The 20,947-nt window shown below is 39.0% G+C and overlaps 1 protein-coding gene across 1 annotated transcript in view; it reads right to left on the reverse strand.

Moving 5' to 3' along the window:
- LOC140273717 (protein phosphatase 1 regulatory subunit 29) overlaps nt 1–8,650 on the reverse strand; it is a 62,203-nt gene extending 53,553 nt beyond the window's left edge. Inside the window, exon 1 of the mRNA XM_072369367.1 lies at nt 8,538–8,650. The gene's annotated coding sequence lies outside the window, so the exon portion shown is untranslated. The remainder of the gene's footprint in view (nt 1–8,537) is intronic.
- Between the last annotated feature and the right edge of the window lie 12,297 nt (nt 8,651–20,947).

Genomic DNA, 20,947 nt, shown 5'->3' on the forward strand with positions numbered 1-20,947 from the left:
GGGTCGTTTATGTGGATTAGAACATCAACACCTGGACTTATTCAGAATCATGATCGCAGAGAGCTCTTAAATAAGAAAAAAAGGAAATGCATCTTCACGCATCAGAAGACTTTGCCGTCCAAACTCTCAGTGTCTTTCAATTACAAAACCCTCTCCTTTCAGTAAAAACATCCAATTCTTTGTTAGCTCTTTACAAAAAGTCTTGTACTGTGAGGAAATAATCTTTTTTTTTTTTTACTAATTAAAGAGTATGCTAATCTTTGCCTTCAAAGCATAGTACTCACATGCACTCACAAAAACACATTCTCACACACTGGAGGGTATGGCTGGAGATGGTAGTGTGAACATTTATAGAAAAAAAGCCCTTCAGGTGGAGGAGTGTGTAAAGAGCGCACTGCACACATGTGTCACTGCGTTTATGTGCAATGTGGTGTGTCTGGCTCAGGTTTGTGCATATATTCGAAGCCTATGTCGTCTTGTGTTTGGGCCCTGAATTATGTCTGCATGATTCAGCTCTGACATGATAACACACCAGCATGACAAAAAGAGAGAGGGAAGTTGTGGACAATGAATAAGAACAGATTCTCTTCTCTGGCATTGTTTTATCAGAGGATGTACCACAGTCAATATTATTATTGACTGAGGAGTGAGGTAGTATTTGTTGGTCTATTGATTGCTTGAAGTAAACAGCTTTTTTTTTAGAGAGAGTTTTGTCTTTCTGGCTACGGTCTCTCAGCCTCAAAACCTGACAAATCATCAAGAAGCCTCTCAAACATAAGCTATTCATATACGAATGGAGATGCCATGCACATAGATGCACACACCGTCAGTGTGTTGTCATATTAGAAAATCAATGGGAGAAGTGAAAGCAGCCAAAAGCTGTGCATGTAGACTGCAGGTTAGGTCTGCAAATCTAATATCTAATACCCTGGCATAAACCATAAACCGCTATTCTGGCTCGAGTCACGCATTGGTGATTTACCCAGACAAAGCCTGGAAAAACCTCATCCTACAAGGTAAATACATGCGATTCTAAATTTGCACTGCAATCATACAGCTGTGTATTATGGGAATTGTCACATTTGTAGGCTTTGTCATGTCAGTTTTCCTCACTGTATGCGTATTGAATTTTAACAGCTAGGTTTTCTTTAACAATGTCCTTAGGGCCCACTGGGCACCTCAGTGACCCACCAACCAATCCTATAATACAAATGTTTTACAAGAAAGTTTACAGCTAACCGGTTAGCAGGCTAACCCCAGTCCAGATATCTGAGCAAACCAATAAATGTATTTTGCATAATGTCATGCTATTTGTACTAATCAATGTTTTCAAGCTCGCATTTTTCAACTTTCAGTTTAACCATCTATGACTTCATAATCTAAAAAAATCTCAAGGATAATTTTTCTTGTGAATTGAATATTTAGTCTGGGTCAGGAGGTATGAATTGTATGATATAAGGTAATTTTGGTGAGTACAGCAATTAACATAACACTATTATGTAATAAAAAATTAACAAAATATATAATAAAAAAAATTCAGCTCAGGATTGTGAACATCTTGGCAAAGAGATTTCAATTTTCAATTTCTGTTGGCTATGGGCTTAACTATAAGACAAACAGATGCTTTAGTAGAACACAGCAGCGTGTATTCATCTAGCTGTAAATACGCACTGGCAGTAGATGTACAGCGTTGACTCTCGCAGATGCAGAGTGGGCTGCAGCTAAAATATTCATACCCAGATCTTAGTAGTCAGTTCAGAGAGAAGGAAGGAGAAAAAGAGCAATAAAAGAGTAGGAAAGGAAGGCTACAAGAAAGAAGGCAATGAAAAGTGTCAGCGTGTGTGTGTAAGAGGCAAAGCTAAGTGATAAAACAGAGAGATGAGTGTGTGGCACAGATGCTAAATAAATCTAGGGCAAGTCAGAAAAAAAGGCATTATTCCAAAATCCATTTGGTACGCATGTTTAAGTATGTGTGTGTATATTTCAAAATGTTTTTCTGTCCGAGTGCGTGACATCCTGGAGAAGACAGTATGTTTAGTATCCAACTAAAGTGAGAGCAACAAGGTCAGAGGTTAAAAATTCAAGCAGAAATACCACAGCTTTCTTTTCGTTTGTTAACCTCTGAGAGTCACTTCATCACTCCCAGTCTTCTTAGCGTATCCTCTGCCTCGCTTTCACAAACATGCATCCACAAAGACTTAATTTCTCCTCATCAAAGTCAAACACTGAAGGATTTAGTGTATGTGGGTGTGGGTTAACGGCAGTGGGGGGTTGGCACAAACTAAAGATCATGGCAGATGGCGTCCTTACTTAACACACATACAGTACACAAACACACACACTAAACACTTAACAAATACATACAAAAATGAACACATAGCATATGTAACATGCATGGATCAACACACCTGCAGATTACTACAGTACAAAAGCTTCATCAGTGGGTCAGCTCTGTGTATATTTATCATTTACAAATGTTGAAACTGTCTGCATTTTGGAGATCATGTGACTAGATATGTGGGATTCAATAATTTAGAGTTTACACTCATCACATTTATAAATTTAAGTGGCTAGAGTTTAGTTTAAAAACTGCACTCTGACACACATTTATCTCCTCCCAAACAATTTTCACGAAGTCAGCTTAGTTTGAACAACTTTGTATTGCTGTTCACTGAAAAATGTGAGTAAGAGCCAAGGTGTAGCAGCTTCATATTGTGTGAGTCGTGTTCAGCTCCTCATTGCTCAGGTGATTTTTAAACCAATGTGAATTTAGTGAATCAGTCATTAGGCACAAAATATTTCTTGCATCAAGCTCTTCTTATCACCGACACGCTGCATAAGGTTCTGATGCTTACAGGCAGTCATGCTGCTCAGGACTGGAAAAAAAGCAGGCTACAGTTTCACGCTCTGATCTCATCACTCCTGGTAGGAAACGTTTGCACAGAGACATTAGGGAGTGATTATATCATACCCTCAGTCAGAGCCCGCAGGTGGATGAAGAGGTGGTGTTAGGGCTGAGCAGGCAGTAATATAGTGTTGCAGAACAGCACCGACACCAGCAGAGCAGGACAGAGACAGGAAGTTCTGCTGCTTAAACTGGTCGCCATATTACCAGGTTGGTCAAAGAGATGGAGGGCAAGGCGCGTCATCTGTGTTCGTTTCAGTGCAAAAAACTGACTGTACAACATAGTTCACTCAGTAAAATTCCTAACATAGATATAGGACAAAGCAGGATTCAAACATTCAACGCAGAAGAACAAAGTTGTGCGAGCCTATATTAATATGATTATGATTTTTTTTGCCAGCGTTGACAAATGACTGTATGCGTGTGTATGTGTGTGTATTAATGTGGAATTTTTTTAGACATGCACCAAAAAGATGAGATGCATATATTTATATCCTGAAGGGAGATGTAGCTGTTTGTTCACACATCGACTCTTGTGAGTTTGTCAGCATGGAGGAATCAGAATCTTCCCTCAGACAGACGCGTACCCTCTTTCCTCTAAACAGCTATTCCCTGTCAAAAACATTTAGTCAACGTCAGGCCACATTGCACCATTTTGTCACTACACTTGTCAAACAGCCCTAAGTTACGAATGTAGTAACAACATTGGATGACTCTGCTTGAAATTTCTGTGGGTTTATTTAATTCATGAATTTGGATTTAGCTCTTTGACATGCTTGTTAATCCACAGCTTATTTAGGGTCCACAGACTTGCCATGGAACGATACTAGCGACTCCAACTCCTTGCAGAACGTATAATCAACAAATAAGGCACAATGCACTAAATGTCATGATAAAGCCTTAAAAAGTCCCTCTGCCACATTTCCCTCCCTAAACTATTTGCTGCAGTACAGCTTCTGCTGCACTACTGATGATGTTTCAACTCCTGATAACTGATGTTGGCACTCGTGGTGATGATGATGATGACGACAGTTGACACTGTTGAATAGGATCAAAACTGAAAAAAAAAAACTAACAATTTATTCGAGAGCAGGAGGGGCTTTTTGAATTGTGTTAAACCCCTGACCTTCAAGCAGGAGATTGCAAGATCAAATCCTATCTTGCACTACATTTTCAGCACTTTTTTACTTAGCTCCCACCCACAATAGGCAAGGGTTAGAAGTTAAAAATGCACGGTTAAGATTACAATTAATCTACATGGTTAGGATTAGAAAAAAACCTATTGTCAGGAATTACAAAGTTGGATATTCATTGGTTTTCATCACACGACACAATCCTGCCCAACACATAGCAAGTACCCACCAAAAAGTTGTTAGCCCCGACTCGTTAAACTACTATGTTTTCAACATGTGGAGAACACATTTTCACACATTTTGAAGGCTCAAAAATTGTACCATGACAACATTTTCCACACTCTTTTCTCTTTTTTATAAGGGGAAGTACCACAAGCGATGACCTAAAGGCTCAACCCATTTTCATCTGCCACAGGTTGCTTCAGGAGGCCGTTGTCCACCTGCGACGCTTTACATGACAACATACACACATTGCACGTTATTGACTTGGTTGTTTATCAGAAGGGGAAGAGGTGGATAAAATAAGATTAGACTACAGAATTTCATATCAGAAATCATGCGGTTTAGACTCATCTGACAATCTGGACCCTTCCCTACACAAAACAACAGCCTACAGATTTGTTGCCATGTCATGATTTCACCCCTAGATTTGAGGTATTATCATGAGATTTATCATGATTCCGATATCTGGACTAACATATCTATTACGCATTTTCTTGTAAGACCTACATCTGGCTGTGGGAGTAATAAGAGCAGTCCACATATGCGACCCACTGATTAGGCTAAAATTAAAGACATGTCTTCAAAGTTGGACTGACGCTGGACTACGGTTGCTCATGTTCGACCACCTGCCACTCTCTACACCCAGCACACTAACTGCCACTCACTGCACACAACACACACCTACACAACTCACTACACCTAGCACTCAGCTGGCAGTACTTAGGGACAATGATTTTGTTCTGATTTCCTAACACCTTTCTACTTATAATACAGTTAGCTTGTCAGGTGTGAGACTTAGCTGGCTGTGACAGTACCTATCAGGAGAGAAGGTGGAGAGCTTCTCACTAACTTCCCACATTTTTAAGAACGTAATGCTGTATCATGCTTGTTTCACTTATTTCCCTGTTCTCATACAGGTCCTCTGCATAATCCCCCTTTGCAATCCTTTCACATCTCAACTTTGCATGCAAAGAGAAAGAGAGGTCTGCCCTTAATACATTCACATCTGCTGAGGTACAGCTAATGAAACTACACCCAGATTCCTCAAATCTGTCAATGCTGTTCCATGTCTGAAACCTTGTCAGCAAATAAGTGTCTCTCATTTTCGTGCCCAAGGGGACCTCCCACAAGTTGCTGGCAGTGAAGGAGTGATGGTTGTTGTGAAACACGACTGTCGTATTGATTGCACAGAGCACTGCAACAGCTGGTAGGCTGAAAGAGAGCACAGTGTGCTGCGGCCAAGAATGCGATGAGGAGGAGTGAGCAAGTGTGAATGACTCCCAAGGGTTACCCCTCTCAGGATCTTTGCATAATCCCGGCTGATGGATGCAGAAATCGATTTGAAGGGCGTGGCTTGGAAATTGAGGCCAGGCGGAGTGGAGCTCCTGTGGAGGCTTTCAGACCTAAGATTGCCAATTGTGTGCCAGCAAGCTGCCCCTAAATACCTGAAATATACTTTGGTTGGGAATATCACAAGAACACGTGTATATCTAACATGTGTGTGATGGGTCAACCACTGCAGCAAATTGCAAACATTTTATACTTTCATAATTATAAATATTGTAAACAAATCTTTCACAAAACATTGAGCAATTGAGAACATTGAGAAAAAGAACTGCCAACCAACGGCAAATTTATCTTCACTTGCATATGCGATGAGAGAAAGTTAGATGTGGCATAGTAGTGTCGCTCACACTGCAGTCATTAACTCAATTTCACTTCTGTGTATTTCTGTGTATGTATACAGAGACAAGAAATGGCTTAATCAATGGGCCAAGTCAAACTGTAACCGCAGCTCGATTCAACTGTGCATGTGACCGAAAAAGAACCTCTCTTCATCATATTTTATGTCAGTCTATCTGTCACTTCGGAATAGAAGAGTTCAGTCTTGTGTTTTTGGTATTATGTAGTGGAGCAACACAAATATTATTACTCCAATGCACATTGGGAGTCCACTGTTGTATTTTTACGCACTAGAAAGTCAATGAGTTACAGCAGCTACTAATTAAAGGATGCTAAGCCATCAGTAACCTTCCCAACAATCTGTTTTTTTATTCCATCGGTACTCAAAAAAAATCATTGCCCTTTTCAGATACTTTTTTTTTCATTATTTTGTCATTTGTGCTGTCACAAAAATATCAGCTGAAAGGCACTTAACATGGTAGTAAAATCCAATCCGCAAACCAGAATTATAATTCTTTAGGAGCCAAGTGTGTGGTGAATTAATTAGGTCAATCTTCCCTAACGCGTCTTGGTCTCTGAGCACTAAGGTCAAGCAAATATAATAGCACTATTGGCTTTTGCCATTAACTTCTCTTTGGTTGCAGAAGCTACAAACCATCTGGCTCTACTCCAATCCGCAATCGGTCATGCTGTTATCATTTTACTCTTTTTTGCACATTAAACTCCACCACATCAGCTCACCCTGTTTTCTCACAAACCCAAGTAGGAAGAAAATTGCACTTCAGGTTTCTGCCGATATAACATTCATCACCTCTCGAGCTCAACCCAACAGGCAATGCTATGGATTCTTGGAATTATGGCTTATGCAGCTCAAAGATATTTTGATGAAGTGAAGATTACACAGCAACCAGGCACTGGCTTTGGTTGGAAGCTGGTCGTTATTTAGATCTGCCAGGCCTGCCCTATGTACTGATTACCTCTTTCTTTTTTCACCGGTATAGCACTGATATGTGATTACAATTGATTAGAGATGCTCATCATTCCTCCTGGGGCAACATCAGGAGTCATGGCATAGATTAACAAGTATGTGGATGAAAAAGGAATCAATGTGTCAAAGGCAAATGAGTGTCATAGAAGAAGGAAATAATGTAGAACATCCAGTTTGACAGGTAACAGGTCTTGCACATTCATTTTTAATTTAACTTGGATCGATTGGGCCAATAGCATAGGTGAGAATGGGAGAGGTTCTCCTCATTGACTAGAGCAAAAGGTGATTTACAATAAGAGGGAATCCTCTTAACAAACTGATATGCCTTCCTATTAGTTTTAGGACTATTGGTCATAGAAACAAAATATCTGGAGTATGACCAAACAAACCTGACAGACAAGCCCACCAGAAACATCCAAACTAAGCTCTCTTGTTTTAAACTGTTGCATCTTTAGTAAGATTTCTCTTAATTTAGGATTCTCTGATCACCCAATTCCTCAAAAGTGCTGCGTTTTTACATTATGTACTTACATTCTGCATGCAGATCAGATCCAAGCACACAGTCAGCATGTCTTAACCATCTGGTCTACTCGACATGTGGAGCTCACGACCCACGACAACCCATTTTGATCAGCTGTCGTCGGCGTTTTCAGACACGAATGTGTTGAAAGACGCGCAAAGCTTTTCACTGTCTATAGGCACTGGTGTGACCGACGTAGTGACAGATCAGTTTGAAATGTTGTTCAATGTTGCTACGCGTTATCGTGCCTGGCAGTCCAGAATGTGTGGGCGTCGGAATCTGTGTGGTCCATCGGTCAGCAGTCGGACACTGTTGCTGCTACTGGCATGAGACCTCCCTCTCTTTCCCCTCTCTTCCTACATACTCACACACACACACGCACGCATAGACACACAATCACAGACAAGCATTTACTCAATCCCTCATGCATGCAGAAAAACTAAAGGAAGCCTACACCAAAGCCCTCAATGCAGGGAAAGTGTGGCGCTCGTCGTGCGACAGAGTAGTCAGCATTGATGGAAAGCTGGGCCATTTAACCTAGAAAAACACAAGCCAGAACACACACGCGCGCGCATGCATCACCAGTTTTTATCCCCCGCGTGATTCCTCCCTCGATACTAAATCCTCTCTCGCACATCTGTCCATGGCGCGTACTCTGCCCCGCCATCCATATCTCGGCAGAATCCAGCGTAAATACCAGCCTGCATTCATGTGGCACTTTAAATCTATGACCACGGATTCAATCACTTATTGTGAGCGTTCAAAAGCAAACCTGCTGGAATACGTGCGTTGTAGAATCAAATCCAATACATTACTTTACCACCACAAGTAAGCGGGGAAAAAAGAAGAAGAAAAAATCTCAGGCAGCATAAAACACTAATAGAGGAACAGGCTTTCACGTCCTCGTAAAATCAGCCCTGTGAGGCTCTGTTGCACCAAGAGCGTTGGTCCCTGTATAGGGGCAGGTGCGTTCTCGCCTTGCCGCCGCTTAGAACCACTGCATGTGATTTATCACAGCGACAGTGCAAACCCAAACTACAAACAAAATTATTTTGAGAAATCTTAAAAACATTTGTTGCACATTACCTTTACTTATTTCTCTTCCAAACGATGCGTCCGAGGGAGATTTTTTTTTTCTTTTTTTCCAACGTCGCAGGCTAAGCACCACGGCGCGAGAGGATGACTGAGAGAGAGAGAGAGAGAGAGAGAGAGAGAGAGAGAGAGAGAGGAAACCACAGAAAGAAAGAGAGATAGATGGGGGGGTGAGGAGGCTTAGACCTCTGCGTAGAGGAATATAGTTTAACTGCAGTAAGCAACCTCCTCTCTAACCGTATTTTCATTTTCTTCTTCTTTCTTTATCAATGTATACCTGCAGATGCACTTGGAATGCCTTGTTAACAGGTGTGGTGATATAAAAAGGAAATAGGGTTGATATACTAAATAAAACATTAAGAAGACATATGCCGCCGCCTTCATGCCTGGCATACGTTATATGGGAGGTTGGCAAAGACAGGCATCATGCACATCAGTGATTCCCTCAACTTTATGCAGATCAGACACTTCACAAACATGCAAGGCTCAGTCAAATCAGTTGGATTAGCCTTTGTAAATCGTGACTGGACCTTACCACAAGGAACAGACAGATACAGAGTAAGAGGCGAGGAAGATGTGGGGAATCAGAACATTTTCTGTAGTATGAAAACTTTGTGACAGATGTTAATTATTCAACATTTTAACATGCATGCGAAGAGCAACAAGGATGCTGCATTGAATTGTTACATACACTCTTCACAACAGGGGACAATAAAAAATGTATCCATGGCAGAATAGCTTCATGGATACTTGAAATGGCTCTGCTTGCACTGTTGCATCAACAATACAACCCCGATAAAGTAGCCTATATAAATGGCATTCCAGTGACCAGTAACATACAGTAGTAGGATATATATGGTTAACATTGCATTTGCCTCCTTTGTATCAAATTCAGTAAAAACAAACCAAAACGTCATTAGTTTCATTTCAAAATAAAATTTAAACATGCTTATATCTCTTTTGAGACAATTTCTATAAACCTATAATCTTTCCCTCCACTGATCAGTTGTGTAACATTTCATGTTCCCTCTTTATTTTGTAGTAGGCAACATTTATGCAACGTAATGACCAATCATATATTTTTAATAGGCCAACATAATAGTTTATTTTTGATTCCTAAACTTAACTAACTGCAAGAAAGCAATGTGGAAAAGTGAAAACACTTTAGAAAATAGTGGTTCTTACTCGAGTGTAATACTTGACAGTCCACAGAGCAACAGACAAATATTGTCATGGATGTTAAAAGTGGAAAACATGAATTTAGAATTTTTGTAATGCAAACTGTTGATATGTTGTCATTTTCCAAGGCAAAAGTAGGTGTTGCGATTGCACCTTGGGAGCTCAGTTAGGCTCCTCCTAGCTCCTCCCCCTGCCCAGGTGCAGCATATCTGACTGGGCCAGGTGCATCATCTGGCCCAGTCATTCAGTCTCTCAGGGTGGCAGCCTGTTTAGTTTGTTAGGTTTGGTTTTCTTTTGTTCTTGCCTTAATTTATGTGTTATGTTCTGTTATGTTTATTTGTGTTGTGGTTTTGAGATATTGTATCTTCCAATTGGGTTGTTGGTTTTTTTTTGCTCTGTTGAATTGTGTTAACCCTTCTTCTTTGGACTTTTCGAAGTGTCTTTTGTTTTGGTGTGGACTGGGTGTTTCTGTGTAGTGTTTGCTGTGCAGTGTCACACCCAGGTTAGTGAGGAGGGGCACTTTCCCAGTAGCCTCCCACTGGGGCCCACTGATTTTATTATAATTAACAATTATAACACTTTTTATTATGATTGGTCATTTTAGTTAATGTATGTGTAAATAAAATTGTCTCTTATATTTTGTCTGCATTTTACTTCTTTCCAGCAACTTTTGTCCCTTATTTCGTCTATTTAAGCCTACTGTCTCTGCCTCCTTGGTTTTGAACTGTCCTTGTCCACCCAATCTTTGTCACATAGACGTGTAATATGTTTGGAGCTTTGAAATTATATTTATTCCAGTTAAACATTGTGTTATCACAGAAGTTTATGGGTACAGAGGACAAAGTGTGCAGAGGAGCACTTGAACTTGAAATGGGACAGTGTGACCATGGAGGTCTCCTCACATTCATTGCTTCTCTGAACTGCTCCAGCCAGTGACTTAAAATATCCAAATCAGACTTTGTCCTGATTTTATCCTCCCAGCTCCCTTGCCCCTGGATAATGTCATGTTACACCCATAGGAGAATGAATGGTAAATTAACTATACTTCTCTCTTCCCTTCTCTGTCACTATATGCCACATTCACTTACACATTCAAACAGAACGTCTTAGTCAGTGCTTTATTCTACATGTTCATACACTAATGGATGCATCGTTGGGCAACAATCTTCAGTATCTTGCCCAAGGACGGTTTGACAAGCCAGTGGTCGAACCACCAACCTTCCAATTAGTAGGCGACTGCTCTTCCCCTTGAGTTGTAGCCCCCAATGGGAGCTTTAGTGTGTGCTAAAGATGCTTCCTTCTCCTGGCCTGTATCAAGCTTTCGGTTATCAGTTTTGTTTATATTGCTGTTCTGTCCAAATACTCTATCAGTTTAAAAAAAAAATGATCATCATTAAAGATGCATTTCTAAGAGCTTCCTTTTTGCATCATGTGCTGCGTCCTGTGTGCAGGAGTATGTTCTGTAGTGAGCACCAGTATCACATGAATAATCTCCTGCTGTTTGGGACGTTTGTGAAAAACAAATGTGAACAGTCCCATACTGAAAACTGTTCAAAGGTAAAAATGTGAATAGTGCAAGCACAGCGAGAGCAAAAAGGTTCTTGGTGTGATGGTAAAACCTGCGACAGTGTTTGTGTGTGCATATTGTCCGGAGAGAGATGCTGGGAGGAAAGCTGGAAGAAATAAAATCTTTTTAGAATGGGACGGTGCGGGTTGGCGAGAGTGTAGGAACACAGACACACACTTTCACAGCAGGCCCAGAACAGATGAGGCGGAGCAAAGCTGGGGTCAAACTAACCAGAACATCACAGTAGTTATTCAAACATGTCGAGTACACAGTGTGTACGCAGCTGAAACATGTCCTTAAACCAAAGAAATGAAGCCAAAGCCAACGAGTCTACAGTTAAAAAGATGCCTTTGTCACGCAATATCACGGATAGTTTGAGAAATGTTTTGGGTTTTTTTTAAAGGAAAATATTGATATTGTATTTGTGGATGCAGTGCCACACTGTGTTCATAAATGAAGCTTTTCAGAAGAGTTCCAGAGCCCATGGAGTGAGTTCCAAAAGAGAACTTGCGTGTCTTTAATGCTGTATCTGAGAGCCTGAAGATCAGTGATTTCCTTGCATCATTCTCTCCTCTGTACAAAAGTTTCACCCACTTTTTTTCAGTTTTTTTTGTTGTCAATTTGTGGCTGGCATCAAAATTTAAAATGATACCTCATATTTTTGGAAAGAAAATGAAACCAAAAAAAAATTCTTTAGTGTAAGATCACTCTTATATGGATCACTCTCCTTTAAATCTATTGATTTAGGTGAAAATACCACATGGTAATGTCAACTTTTTTTCATGTTTTGACACTTTCCAAATGTGTTGGCTGGGATGTGTATTTCTCAGCACTTTGTGAATCAAGTCGTGGGAAAATCCAGTCATGACACATGCCAAGACCCTGACGATGTTTTGCATGTGTGGACAACTCTGCTCATTTCACATGAAGGAGTGCATTGAAGGTGTGATCGTACTCAATTAACACTCTTCCCCTCCTCATTACTCACTTCCTTTCTTTGTCTCTTTGACTTTCTCGCTCACAAAAGCAAACCCACACAGACACATGTAAACACACGTGTATAATTCGACTCATTAACTTCCTCTCTCTCTCAATCTCTGTCTTTTTTTCTCTGTCACATGAGGGCTGTTAACTCTGGAGATGGCTGTTGTCTGGAGAGTCTTGTTAATATTTTCTCTTTATCAGTGCTAGTGCTGTTGAAAAATTACTCAACGGCTTGTCTTGGTGTGATGATTGACAAAGCACTTGTCTGTTGCTGGAATAATGTGTAGTCATGTGTGGTGTGAAAGTTACTGCATGCACTTCCACACACTGCAGACATAATTTTACACTAGAAACAAAAGCAAAGCTATGTCAGAGTACCAGTTAATGTTAAATACTTTTTATCTTTTTCCAAAAAGTCCCAGTAGTATTTTTTGTGGAACTCTCACGGTCATCTTATTGCGGTTTCTTTGAAGGAAGTAACTGGGAAAGTCCTGTTTGACACTGCGCTAGCTTAATTCTGGTCCTCTAATATCCCAAGAATGCATTTAGCCTAAACAAATAAGTAGATCATTGGAAAGAAAGACAAGAACAGAAGGCAAAAACTGGAGCGAGCGTGGGGAAAAAAAGAGGAGAAAAGACTTTTTCCTTCCATCTTTACCTTTACAGATCTGATCCAATTAAAAGCCTGGAGTCAAATAAGGCTGGGCTATGACAGCTGGCTTCTGATAGACCAGAGCTACATGATCTCAGAGTCTCATTATTCTGCTTAATGATTAAATGAAATATGAATCATGACTTATATTTGCCCGCTTTTGTGTAATTTGTAATGTGTATGGTCCAGTCCATTTCTCACTGTTCCCCTTTTAGATGATGATCCAAGTTTGAAACCTTAATTCTCATATTTAATGCCTTAATTGGCCTTGCTCCTGACTGCCCTCTAAACTTATTTGCCTGGTATGTGCCATTTTGACTATTGAGATCCACAGAAAGATTATCCCTAGGCAACAGCTTGTGCTTAAAGAGAATCACGCTACTGTTATTTGAGTCTCCATTTAATGGATCTCTCCTGATTTATTCATCACGCCACATCTGTAGTTACTTTTAAATCCCTTCCTAAATTGATCCTCTCTGTGAAAGTCTTTGTAAACATCCAATATGCTTTAATAGTTGTAGATTTTTTAAAAGTGTATTTTTGAGAAATAAACATGGCTTCTGGATATAATAGAGTCCTATGAATTTTTGAGGATAATAAGAACAATTCAAACCCGTGCTGTGAAAACGAGTGAATTTTGTGTTTCAGAAATGTACCTTATCAGGTCAAAGTTTAGAAAATATTTGAATGAGAGGGCTTTGGAACTGCGCAGGCCCTGTGAACTTGATCAAAGTCTTCACATTGTTTTTCAAGAGATGAAAAGGGAGGGTAAAGTAGGCTGGTGTTGAATGGACCAACAATGAAAAGTGTGCTATCAGGCAATATTTCAGTGAAAAAGCATGTTCGATGAGCCCTTTCTTGACATCAAGCAACAGCTCAGACAAATGTTTGAAGTCTGCCATTTCCTAGCTGACAATACATTTTCAAAAACTATGACATGATACACTGGGAGGGTACAAATCAATTCTGACATTTTAATACAGATCGTGGACAAGTCAGGTTTTCTCATCCAACCTGTAATTCAACATTAATTGCTGCCTTTTCAGCTGACCTTGAACATGTTCGGGTTAAGTCAATAACATTATGCTCAAATGGTATTGGCAAAGACAAGCTGTTGGACTATCAAGATGTACTATATGCCTTCAAAAAATGGGTCGTTGTCCCTCCAGATTTTCATTATCCAACATCTTTTTAATTTCAGAGCAATCTGAAAGAGATACAGTTTGTAACCTGGAAGACTAGAATAGCGCAACATTATTCTTTTGATAACAACATTTGGGTTTCACGCCATTCTAAGAATAGAGGTCGCAAGAGAACAACAAGGAGAGTAAGACTGACAGAACTAAGGACAAACCTAGACTGGATTGAGTGAAGACTGCAAAACAGGCAGAAAAGAAGAAATTGAAAGCTGGAACAAGACAGCACAGTTTCCTCTCAAATAACAAATAATAGTGAATTATTACTTGCATTTTCTACTGACCAGACTCGTTTCATAATACTCTGTCAGCACTGACGTGGTGTTAAAAGAATGGTGGACATAGAGCCAAAACGTCTGCCACAACTTTAAGGACAAGCCAAGAGGAAGTTTCATGTCGAGGAGGAGGGGCAATAATGAGCAGCAGCACTGAATAGACTCATTAGCAATGATTTGCTTTGTTGCTTTGTTATTCATTGCTTTATAGCGATTGAAAAAAATTCTGGGAAAATTGCTGCTATTAATATGTTTCAGCTCATGTTATCTGCCAACTGAATATCAGTGACGTAAAACATGCTCAAAGTTTAACGTCGTCACATCGGCTTTCTTAGCTCCACCCCTGGTCCTCTCATCTTTCCAGCACTCCTGACCTTTGGCTTACGTCTACAGGATCTGACAAACTCTAACGCACACCCTACATTTTCTTTTCAGATAGCAGGATTGTTTACCAGACGCGGCATCTCAGCTAACTGGCGTCACGACTCAAGCACCCTAAGTGTGTTTCCATGGTAACCATGTATAGTATTGAGAAAAAGAGCAAAGAGAATGAGAGGGGGAGAAACACTGAAGCTGAGAACTGTAATATCTTGTTATTTTTCACCTCGTTTCGCTTATTATTTCCTCCACAGGTAGCTGCGGCTTAAATATCACATTAGAGCAATGGAAGCAAGGTTAGATGGAGCTTTTGTTAAAGTCATTAAAGTATATCTTGACAATATTGATACTCGCACAACTCTGTTCTCAATCCATTAAGACGATTGTCTTTTTACAGCTCCAACTCTGAAAAGATGCCCCGATTACTGTTGTCTTATGTAAGAATGTTTAAGCAGTGAAGTGAATTTACTGGACTTATTTACCCCCCAAATTGAGCCAACAGCTTTGTAAAATATTGGAATCTTTCATATGTAATGTCATTCTCAGTGATACTGAATTGGGATTCTCTAAGGCTGTTTCCTCTGTGGCAATATTCATCGAGACATAAGATCTTCGTTCTGCATGTTTGCGGAGAAAAAAAATGGACTCAGTGTTTATGACACAAAAAATATAGATGAAGAGGGATGAGAGTTTTTCAAGTGTGAATGTTGTGTCATCAGCGTCCTCGTGCTTGGACAAAGTAGAGGGCAGCCTGACCATGGGAAATGCAACTGGGATGCAATCAGCACTCAGGCAGACAGAACATAGAGTTCCAGCCGATCCTGACAGATGCTGCGCATCATTAAACGGGAATCAAAAGGAGGAATTGGAATGCACAAGCGTTCCATCACGAATCCACAAATTTGCATGTGAACATAAAATCATACATACATTTCAGAATAATAAAAGACCATTAATGTCTGCTTGTTTAAATTTAGCTCATTATCCCACACAAGTTAGCATGCACACCCAATCTCACAAATGTTTGTGCACAAAGTAGATGATTTAACTTTTGTTTGTTTGCTGACTTGCTCCTGAAAGGACAGTTAGCACGCTTATAGGAGACATGCAAGGTAAAGGCATATGATCAACCCCTGTGGTTTCTTCTTTTTTGGTAACAAAGCTTCTTAAAACCAGAGAAGTTTCAATATGCATGCAGCCACTAGGGGGCTGTTCAGGTTTTACACCAGAGGGAACCGTTTGAGGAAGCAGAGTTCAGGAATGTTAGATGGCCTTTTGGCAACATCTAGTGGCAGCCATTGAAAACACAAGTGTGTCTAACGCTCAGGAATTTACACATTTTAGTTCAGCCCTGTGATACACTGGCGACCTGTTGATCTACAATATTGTTGATTTACTCCTTGTGAAGCATCAATTAAGCTTATTCTACTTTTTTCTCTTTTTCATCGAAGAATATCAACAAATACTGAGGCAACAGATGAATGATTGCTTAAAGATCCTTATAAACACCACACTGAAACAAATTATTTTTGTCAATTGAATATTTAGCACAAATAGTGTGTGTTGTGCTGCAATAAATGTCTGTTTTAAAGTTACAGTGAGTGTATTTCAGGAGCTTCAAAGTTGGAGCCCAATGAGGGTGTTATAGGAAGAATTAACTTAAGAGGGGATTCCAGCCTCTTCAATCATTTTCTACAGTGCAGAGGACTGAAAGGTATCGTGCCGGATTTTTAAACGTATGCAATTTTCCATGATTGGGGCTCTCCTTTGGCAGCTGACAAACAGATGGTCCCAAGAAGGTTGTAGTTCTTAAAACAGATGCAAACATTTGCATTACTGCAATGGATTTGTTTTGCTTTTGATATTTAGAAGAAAGAGAAATGAAAAAAAGTATATATTTTTTCCCCAATCAGAGCAGCCAGGTCTACCTATGACTGTGAGCAGAAATGATCAGATGACCTCTTAAAAAATGGCAAAATTGTCATCACCTTTTTCCCTACAGCTTATGTGTCACGAGGTGAATTTTGACTAAATGTGACACAATTAAAAGCTGCAGCCTTTAGAAGCATTGCATAATCGTACACTGGGCTCAGTGTTATGTGTATAAAGAATATCTGAAATTGCTACAAGTACATTTGACAGAAAAATGTTATTAAACTCTTTGTCAGACCTCCTTCCAGTTTTTGCTAAACTTAAAATGAATTCTGGACACAACAAAATGATTGGTAATTCATTTTAAATCTCTTGTGAAAAATATCAGCAGAGAAATGTATCATTCACTCTGTAATTTCATTTTCTTATGCAACAGGCAAACAGCAGCACATTCAGAAAATTAGACTCCAACATCAGAAACCCCAAATTGAAACTCTTTTTTTTTTATTCATTCATTGCCAGTGCAAGTTTTCTACACTGCATGCATTAAATTTACATTAAATGATACATTAAATTAAGGGATTTAGGTTAAACTATTTCTCTTTTACCAGATATTAACATTTCTTAGCGCTTTGCGTGTTACTTTGAGTTGATGTGCATGATGATGTAAATTACACAATACATTTGGCTTTAGTCATCCTTTGAATTTGTCTTGTAAAGTTTAGCACACATCAAAGTGTCCCAGTTCTCAAGTAAATGCAATGCAAATTAAACAAGACAGAGGAAACTAAGACTGAGTGCATGTTTTCTATATTGCAGAAAGTTTGTTTAGTTTGAGACTGTGACTGAGGAAGGGTGTGAATAGCATGTTTGAGAAGGACCCACACCCAAGAAAATTAGGTGAACAGATGGTCACCATTCTACAGATATTATTGACTTTGTTTTCACCTAAATTAAAATGTTGGTGCATTAAGCCGCTGAGGTAATTAACTGTGGATATGATAGGTGTGGAGATAACGCATGTTTGTCTGACAAACTGAAGATCCTCTGCTGTATGAACAACATCCCAAATGAATTCTGCATAAGCATGTCAATAGATTATGTTTAAACAGCAACAACAGCTGTGATAATTTCACAACTTCTAATTCCTAAATGATCCTGGTGATAGACTCTAGAAACAGAGCAGTCTACTTTCAGTACTTTGACAATGAGATAGCAAACTAGAACTATGACAGTGATAGACAATAATACACCCAAGATGCAGCTGCTGATATTGAACTACAGTACAGATTGTCAAATTTACTCCTCATTTTTGTTTTCTTCATCTCTCTGTTCCTCAGGCTTGTCAAAGTCTTCTGAGACTGACGGTGCATCTTTCTTCTGAAATGAATTATCATTAAGATAACAAGTTAGTTTGTCAGGATGGCTAAGATTAAATCAAACGAAAAGAGCCCAATTTAACAGCTGTAAGACCGCATTAGATATGTTGAGGTGAAACTCACCCCAGATCTGTCTTTTGCAAAAGATCATGTCAGTCATTTCACATACTTCTCCCGCTCCTGCAAGGCATAATTCATCAGTTCAGTACATAATACACAATTAATAATAATACACATACATAATACACTTTTCATATTGGCCAAGGTTTATGTGTTTCTGTTCATGCATTTAGCAGACGCTTTTATCCAAAGCGACTTACACTGGTAGACAGGTAGGGTAAGGGGGTTTTGCCTAAGGACCCCTACTGGAGGTAGTACCTTTCATGCAGGGGATTTGAATCTTACCTCTACACTATTCAGTCCTTATTATTTTAATATTAGAGTTGGGACCACAAATTCTACTCACACTCATTAATGTCTGACAAGATAATACACAGTAAATAAACTGAGTTCTTTTAGAGCACATTCAGCTGCTTGGCGTGCATCTTGTTTAATAGTTTTTGCCTTGCAGTAAAAGTTTGTGGAAGTAGCCGAGTTTAATCACTCTAATGTGTTACTCGAAAACACTCATAACTCCATAACTCATTACATTCAGCTAGCGGTCGACAGGAGTCCGGTTTACAAACACTATGATCTAAAAAGAGAAATGATTAACACGTGATCATATTATGAATTCAAATCAAATCAGTCTCTCTATCCATCTATATATATATAAAAACATGTATATACATAAAATGAAAAAAAAGTAACAGTCAAATAACCCATCGTAATATGGGTTTGTACACATGGAATCCTCCAGGGCACAGAGCCACAGTCACTGGAAACCTAGCACGACAGCTACCAACATTTCCATAAGCAGTTCCTGTTATGGGGCTTTCTGACTCATTAGTTGGACATTCAAATGGGATATAAATCATACGGTGCGTGCCACCATGATTGTTTGCTGTACATTTTTCAACAAGTCTGTCCCCTCCGATCCCTGTGAACCGCCACCACTGATTACCAAGATTCTCATCATCTTCAGGAAAGCCTGGGAAAGAAGTAGATGCAAAGTGTCGGTTGCGCCACGGTTAAGTCATGTTGGTGTATCCATCGCAAGGACCTGCAATTAACAGGGAAACATTGGTTATGAATGGGATTATTTTGCCAACTGTTACAAGCTTGTTTTTAGCATATCAAATCAAATGGTATGGAAAATCATCCATACCATGGGAAACATTACAAGAGACCTGGATGACAAGGGAACCTGACAAAAAACAGAGTTAGGAAGCTATCTTTACCATAGAAATAATTGTTTAAGAATATTTCTGTTAGCTCTAATCACATATTTACAAAAATGTTATCAAAATTGATTAATCAAGCTATTTCTGATAATCATATAAAAGAATAATAATGTAAAATGAGTTGCTCTTTCATAGATTCAAAATCAGTTTCACAGGATCTAGTCAGATAATAGTTTGGAGGCACTCGCATATGTATATGAAATAAAACAAGTCACTTAGTGAGGAAGAAGGAGAAAACAGCTCAACGTGATGTGTTAGGTCTGAAGATGTTCTGACTTTTTTAAGGCTAACACAAAGTTAAATACAGTCCACATGAGCCAGATGAATGTTTTCAAAAGGTATGCAAATTCAAGTAGAATCAATTGTTACTTTAACTCGTGATATTTGCATAGCAAACGTGGGCTTATTTCACATTGTTTTTTTTTTTTATGACATTATTATGGCATAGAGAAGCACCAGAGGAAAAGTTGTATTACAACTAAATCACCGATCACAAGTCATTTATATTATTTGGATATATGGATAAATGAGTGGTTTGTACAATTATAGAATTTGCCAGGAAAGAGAGCTTTACTGATGGACATACACGCACCGCTACACCCACTTCAAAAAGCATACGCAGCTATCAAACCTTTTTTTATCATTGGGAGGTTATAAAAGGATTCGAGTTAAAGTCCTGAAAACTTCAGCATTTTTTCACTGTTTTACTTTTGAGATACTTTTACAAAAGTCCCTTTCTTGGTCCTTTTAATAAATTTAACATGATTTTTATTTATGTTAAGAAATTTATGTTCAGTTTTGAAACGTATACCAAGTTAAAAACATGTTTATTTCCAAGTGCCATTAAGTAGCACTGTTATCTCTTTGAAATTGATACAAAAGCACGATTAAGCCTTTGAAAACATAGTGTGGAGATTTGTACTCAGCATGTTTCACAGATAAGCATGTCTTAAAAAAAAAGATTTGAAATAAATTTTACAAAAGCAAAGAAAAACATCCTGACGAGTAATCTGACAAACCATCTTTGAATTTCTCACACTGCATGTATATGAATAAGATTAAATAATTTACCAAAGAGAAGAAACAAAGCACAGTATTTCATTGTAAGGACTTTAAGTTGAAGCTGATGATCAGTCTGGACCAGTCAAGATAAACAGTGTAAAATTTGCACAGCACCCAAAAAGAGTTTTTCTTTTCTTGGACATGCACAGAAAGCATGCAAATCCAATCAAAGATGAATCCAGTCACTGGGCTCCATCTATTAAAATGTGAGCCTGGACTACAGCTGTAATACCAGTGTTTCAAATCGGTGTTTTGGTGTCGTTTACATATTTTTATTTATTTTTACTCAGCTATACTTTGTTCATTAAGTTAGATTTGTTTCTGTTCATGCAAAAGTTTCTTAAAGTACTGTAGTTACTGCTCTTCCTTGTTTAAGGAACCATTGGTGTTCTGCTCTTATGTTTTTTGACAAGGCATGAAAAGCAATAGTCTCCATGTGCAAAAATCAGCACTAACATGTTAATGGTGCAACTCTCCCTCAGGTTTATCTCTTGGATGTGGTCTCATTGTGTCATCC

The sequence above is a fragment of the Leuresthes tenuis genome, unplaced genomic scaffold (genome assembly GCF_036924035.1).
Source record: "Leuresthes tenuis unplaced genomic scaffold, fLeuTen1.0.hap1 SCAF_17, whole genome shotgun sequence".
In the NCBI taxonomy this organism is placed as follows: Eukaryota; Metazoa; Chordata; class Actinopteri; order Atheriniformes; family Atherinopsidae; genus Leuresthes; species Leuresthes tenuis.